This window comes from Gavialis gangeticus, unplaced genomic scaffold (genome assembly GCF_001723915.1).
Source record: "Gavialis gangeticus isolate Ggan-Ray unplaced genomic scaffold, GavGan_comp1, whole genome shotgun sequence".
In the NCBI taxonomy this organism is placed as follows: Eukaryota; Metazoa; Chordata; order Crocodylia; family Gavialidae; genus Gavialis; species Gavialis gangeticus.
In genome coordinates, this window is record NW_017729031.1 from 18,481,024 (window position 1) to 18,487,430 (window position 6,407).

General features: G+C 43.6%; 1 long non-coding RNA gene across 1 annotated transcript; it reads left to right on the plus strand.

Moving 5' to 3' along the window:
- Positions 1-5: 5 nt before the first annotated feature.
- LOC109301349 lies at positions 6-5,960 on the plus strand. The gene is made up of 2 exons (XR_002098517.1): positions 6-94; positions 1,595-5,960. It is a non-coding gene; the product is annotated as an uncharacterized LOC109301349 (long non-coding RNA).
- The last annotated feature ends 447 nt before the right edge of the window (positions 5,961-6,407 follow it).

Consider the following 6,407-nt stretch of genomic DNA (forward strand, 5'->3'; position numbering starts at 1 on the left):
CCCCGCCGCGCCGCCCTGCCTGCAGCGCCAGCCCCGCCTGCCCGCCGCGCCGCGGCCCATCTGCACCTTCTGCCTCAGCGACCAGAGGAAGATGGTAAGAGACACTAGACAACGACACCCTGCTGCTGTGGGCACGTGCACAGCACAACCCAAAAACAAAGGGTTTGGGCTTGAGCGGCAGTGGTAGCCACTGAGAAGGAACTCGCTTCCAGCCCTCCACTGCTGGGGGAGACAGCCAGAGCCTGGACGGGATGAAAGGTTTTTGCAACACAGCATATAGGCTCTGGGGAAAGGGGGCCCTGATGGTAAAAGTTTGCCTGGGGCTGGTGGGAGTTGAGGTGGGGCACTGAGCGTGAACGGCTCGTGGCGTTACAGCAGCGGCGGTAAGCAGGGAAGCGCCCGCAGGTGCTGTCAGCGGTGGGGGTGGCGTGGCGACCGCCAGCAGGCACTGACGACCATGTCGGTGGCACCTTTTTGTACAAGGCACGCTGCCACGCTCAGGGGGTGCACGTGCTGCCCCTACATGTTGCCCCTGGCACTGATCCAAGCATAGGCGATGCATAGGGGGTGCACATGTACCCGCGTGCACCCCCTGTGTCACCCTTGGCACTGATACAAGCATAGGCGATGCACGGGAGGGCACGTTCCCCTCCTGAGATCGGCCTGCACAAGCTGGCGGCAGCCATCACCGCTTGTCACCCACCCCTGCTCCCCTGCTCGTTGTCGACATGGCCGCCAGTGCCTGAGGGTGGTCCCAGGTTGCTGCTCTCCAATACCGGTGCTGGCGGCTGCGGGCAGTCCCCACTTGCCGCCAACACCGACGCCTGCTGCAGGCGCTCACCACTGCCAAGAGCTGTGGGCAGTCCCCACTCACTGCCACCAACACCGATGCCAGCAGTTCCTGCTTGCCGTCATGGTGCTCTCCAGTTTCAGGAGGCACTGGTCGTTCCTGGTACCAAGCTCGCCCTCTGCAAAGCTGGCTCTGCATTATGGTGCACCTGGTCAGGCATAGGTGCACGTGCACACACATACACACACACACACACGAGAATAACCGCTGGGTTAAGCGTGTTCTCTGTTTCCTGCAGCCGAGGGATCGGCTGTCTGCTGCGCACGTGCACTGCTTGCATAAGCAGAGATCCCCTGTGCAGGAGCACACAAGATATTGTCATTAAATTCTTCACAAAATATCCTCCGCGCTCTTTCCTGTGCTTCATCTCATGCTCTATTCTGGGTGGCATAGTATTTACCCTCCTCCGCAGGGTAGAGGCCTTGTCTTTCCTTCACTTCCTAAGTAGCAGTATCGCCGATAAATTGGCACTATTTTTCCTCAGATCGAGCCATTTAACCGCACTGGTTTTCTCTGCTGCATCACTTTGTTTGTATCAAAGGAAGCGGGTTCAGGCTGGGAACGTGCTGTATAGTCACAGTTTAATGACTTACCAAAGGGCTAGGAGGGTTACACATGCATGTTTGCTCTGATATTTTCTTTCAAGATAGGTAGAATCGTAATCAAAAGCTAGGTTAAAAGAGACCGTGAACTTCCTTTCTGCGTGCGTATCTTCTCTAATACATCCTTTCTGTCCTTTTATAGCACAGAGAAGGAGAGAAACACTTGTCTGTTTAACTTGTAAAGTGGATGTTGAATCGGATGAGAAGCTTGCACAAAACCTTGCACTGACTCTAGAACTGTTGTAGGTAATGTCTCTGCACTGGTACTATATGTTTACATTGAAATGATGCAACAGTAAAAGAACGACTTTTTAAAAACTGTCTGAAACACTGCTATGCACTTTGTCTATGCTGCGACAGGTTTATTCAGGGTGTTTTGAAAATGAAATTGAACCCTGTGAAGAAAGTTGCACCTGGTGTGGCAGCTATTTTAGTGCAAGAAATGTTAAACCTAAGCAGCCAAGCCCTGATCTTGATGGCAACTAAACCTGTGTCACATGATGAAACTTGAGCCTCGAAACACAGTGTCTCCTGTCAGTGAAAGCTGTCATAACATATCATCTTCTGTGTTTTCACCAATATTGGGCCGAGCACAGCAACGCCACCCACTCTTCCAGCCATATACTAATTTGTATGCCTGTGATAAGCGGCAGCTGACACGTTCAGGGTGTTTGAACTACACTAGAAGATTATTTTAAAGGTGTTGATATAAAAGGAAATTTGCAGTAGAGAGACACAGATACTGCAGCTTAGGCACAGCAGACTCTTAACCAGCCAAGGAAACCAGCTAAGATGAGGAGAGAAAAGCTGAGAAGTGCTGTGTAAGGATGTTTTTTCTTAATACACAGTGTACACTATGCTAGTCTTTTAAATAGTACAAGATCTTTCTAAATCTGTTCTTGATAAGCATGGAGTAGGGAGGGTTTCCCAAGGGCTCTCTAAATTTATCCATCATCTAAGTTGTTCCCAAGTGGTGCCTGTACATCCCTGATGCCATTTATCACTGATAGCTTATTAATGGATAAGCTTTATGTAGAATTAAGTCTGAAAAGTAAAAGTGCGTGTCATGTTTCCTAATTGGATGTAACCAGCAAAGTATTGTAAAATGTTAAACCTTCATTTTATAGTTGAATCAGTTTACAGCAGTTGGTACCTAAAAAGTTAAGATTAAGTCTGTTTTACTTTATCTGGTAGGTTTTGAATTGGGATACAGGTTAACTTATGATCTCATGTTGGGACTTGCCAACCTTAAAAAAAAAAAAATAGTAACTTGCACTTTAAGCCATGATCTCCTACAGACTTTATGCTTCATAGAGTAACTGTCTCCCTTTTGTAGACCTCTTACTATAGGCAGTTACGGAGCAAAAGACCAATAGGTATAACCAGTGGAGATGTTTACTGCATAGGTGAGTTCTCTCAAACTACAGCATCTACCACGCTGCAATATACTAAGCAAATTTTACTATTTTTCAGAATACTGTATTTTCTCACATATAACCATTCCTGAATATAACTTGCACCCTGTACCATGATTTTAAAAAGATCCTACCTTGCACAGCTGGAGAGCCAAGTTTGTCCCTGAGTCTGCTGCCAGCCTTGTGTGCTGGATGTGGCTCATGGACTGATCCTGCATGCTGGGTCTATGGCTGTGCATCAGGTCCAATCTTTCAAGACAGATCTTGAGGCTGTGCGGTGGGCTCAGTCCACCAAAGCAGGTCTGAAGCTGTGTAATGGGCACAACCTTACATGGCACATCTGACCCTATGTGGCTGGCCTAGGGCCATGCAGCCCAAGAGCATGCCAGGCCTGGGGCCACCTGCTGGCTCCAGAGCTGCTTCTCAGTTCAGATGCCATGCGCTGGCTATGGGGCCGCACATTGATTCTAGGACCATGCACTGGCTCTGGCACCACATGGTGAGCTGGACCCAGCATGCAGCCCTGGAGCTAGCCCATGGTCCTGGGCTTAGCAAACCAGGTTCAACCCAGAGGCAACATGCAAGCCAGATCTGGCATACCAGGGCCCAGGCCATGGGCCACCGCTTACTGGGTTGTGCCAGTGCACAGATGGGGAAGGAGACTCCCCACAGGCCCAGAAATATGGTGGCAGAAGGGGGAGCACTGACGGTGTAAATTGTCACAGCCCCCAGAGCTGCGCAATTAACACTGCTACTATTCCGCCTCCCCTTGCCAAATTTATGGACCATGGTTTTCCTTGCAGATAATGCTGCCTCCCCCTTCCCAAACCAGCAGTGGAAGATGCAGGTTATATGTGAGAAATTACAGTAAGTGATCAAAGTATACAGGATATTTTTACTCAAGGAACTATAATTGGTACAGAGCACTTTAACATATGTTCTTTTGTGCCTACATGGGCTGTAGGAAATTTCACCATTAAGGCTGCAAGCCAGAAAAACATTTTAAGTGGGTAGCTCCACTGACTTCAGTGAGACTATCCATGTGCTTAAATTTACATGCGTGTTAAGTCCTTTTGTGCACCGGAACCTAACCTGGGTTTTCCACTTTTAGTAATTTATTATTTTTCTGTTCTGTTGTACTATTTGAATTGCTGCCAGATAAACTCATCTTTTTAGTGTTGATCAAAATGTTCTTGATAGAACTTTTCATGTTTATACGTAGAAAGCCTTTTTTTTTTTTAATTCTGTATGCGCGCGCGTGCAGATTTCTGCAAAAGTGCCAGTTTTGTTTTTCAAACTGTTTTCTAATGCTTTTGAAACCACCCATCTAATTTTCTTAATTTTCTACATTTTTTTGTAGTTACATTATTGAAAGCAGATCTTAATTTACAGGAAGTTCTAAAATACTCTTGAAATATGATTAAGACTAATAAAGAAATTGAACTACTGTAATAGAAAATGAAAAGTTTACATTTAATTATGAAACATTTATCTGTCATTATAATACTGTAAGTAGTAAAATGTTTGGAAAAACTCATTTCAAATACTAAATTTTTAGATATATTTTGTATTATAAACATCTAATTGCTGTGATTCATGAAGAAGTTAAAATATTTTTTTCGGACTTTCATAAAGTTGAGTTACAATCTTTTAAAGAGATTCTCCTGCAAGTATATTTAGATTTAGTATAATTGCATTTCTATGTTTGGTTTTCAAAGGAAATAAACATCCCAAAGTAAGTCCCGCTGTTTTTCCAAAACCGTATTAAGTGAAAGAAAGCTCATTACTTGAAGGAATTTTCACGAATGTGCAATTTACACAGCAATACACTTTTCTCACATCCATTGCTATTCGTGTGCTATGTGTTTCCAGTTCATACGTAGTGGTTGCTTGCAGACAACAAAAAAACCCTCCCCCCCCAAAAAAAACAAAACAAAAAAAATGCACTTTAAACTGTGTACACCCCTGCCCCAAGCCCAGTACATGCCCAAAAGAGACACTGCATTAGTTGGATCGAGCTCACCCAGCGTCTGTATACACTGGGCACTTTTTAGCGGGACTTTTTTAGTGGTTCTATTAGATAAAAGCGCCAAAAAGCCTTGCTGAAGCTCCTGATCTATATAGATGCTGCAGAACCAGGTGGAACTAACACACTGCTGCTTCTGGTAAAGTGCAGTTTTTTTGTCCCATCCCCTCCCGACCCCCATGTCTGTCAACAGCCAATTAAAAACCTGGTAGCGCTCCCCATTTAATTGAGCTCAATGTAGCATTAAGCCCTTCAGTTCTTACACAGGCAGAACTGTTGACTTAAATAGGACTTTTTCCTGAATTAGGACCACAGGACTGGGCCCAGTGTTTCAATCAAAGATAATTATTTAAATAGTCATACTATTTACTGGTCCCAACTGCAGGAGCATTAAGTACTGTATACATACACACATCATAGATGAACACTGTCTGCTCCAAAAAGTTTCTGCTGATAATATTTCAGTAAAACAAACCCCATGCTTGTTTATACATGTGGATACTTCTGTTGAACTCAATGGGTCAGATCCTCAATTAGATAAACTGTCCCATCTCCATTTAAGTTTGTTGACAATTTACACCATCTGAGGATCTGCCATGATGTGCTAAACAGGTGCAGGATCAGGCAGGTATTGGCTCTTATGCCTATGCCAGAGATTTAATTTCTGAAGACCTGGATGCATTTAACACTTAGAATTCACCTGCAAAGAATGAAAACTAAAATGCACTAGATGGTTTATCATCCTAGATTGATTTATTTACACCATTCTAGCTAGAATGGTAATCAAACTATGTGCCTTATCAATTCTGTTTTCTAAACTGGTTGAGTGCTACAGCAGTGCTTATAAGCCAGAATGTTTTACACTCAAGTGTCTGATACCAGCACCTAAATTTGCATTTATACACCAAAATAAGATAGGCCTTTTCAAAGGAAGCATTGATGACCTTGCTTTTCTACATTAATATTTACCTGTTTAATGTGGTTTGTCTATAATTAATATACATGAGCATGGTGAGATGCATACAAGTTCATCTCAGATTTTACTACAGTCATTTAAAGAAGAAAAACAGACCTTAATACTACATTCATTGGTCCCCAAATTGTGGTCCACAGATTATTTGTGATCTTCAGAATACACCAGTCTCCTCCCGCTTCCCACTTTTTTCCAAGCAAGTTTAATAATGGGGTAAATAATGGTCTGCAAGAAATTTTAAAGGTGCAGAGTAGTCTGTTGGTCCAAAAGGTGAGGAAACTCCTATAATATATTAGGAACAAGTCTGTTGTAACAAATGCAAACAGAGTGTCAGTGGCAGGCTGACTAATTTTGTTGCACAGCAGTTTAAACACAATTTGATTACTTTAAGATCAGAATAAAAATTTATGTCTGAATGTACTTTTATATATTTTTCCATTATTGGAATGACTACTTTTCAGGCATAAGTGTATTTCCTTTCTAATTTCTACTTGCAAAAAAACCAAAAAAAAACGCAGCTCCTGTGTAAAAAAAAAAAAAA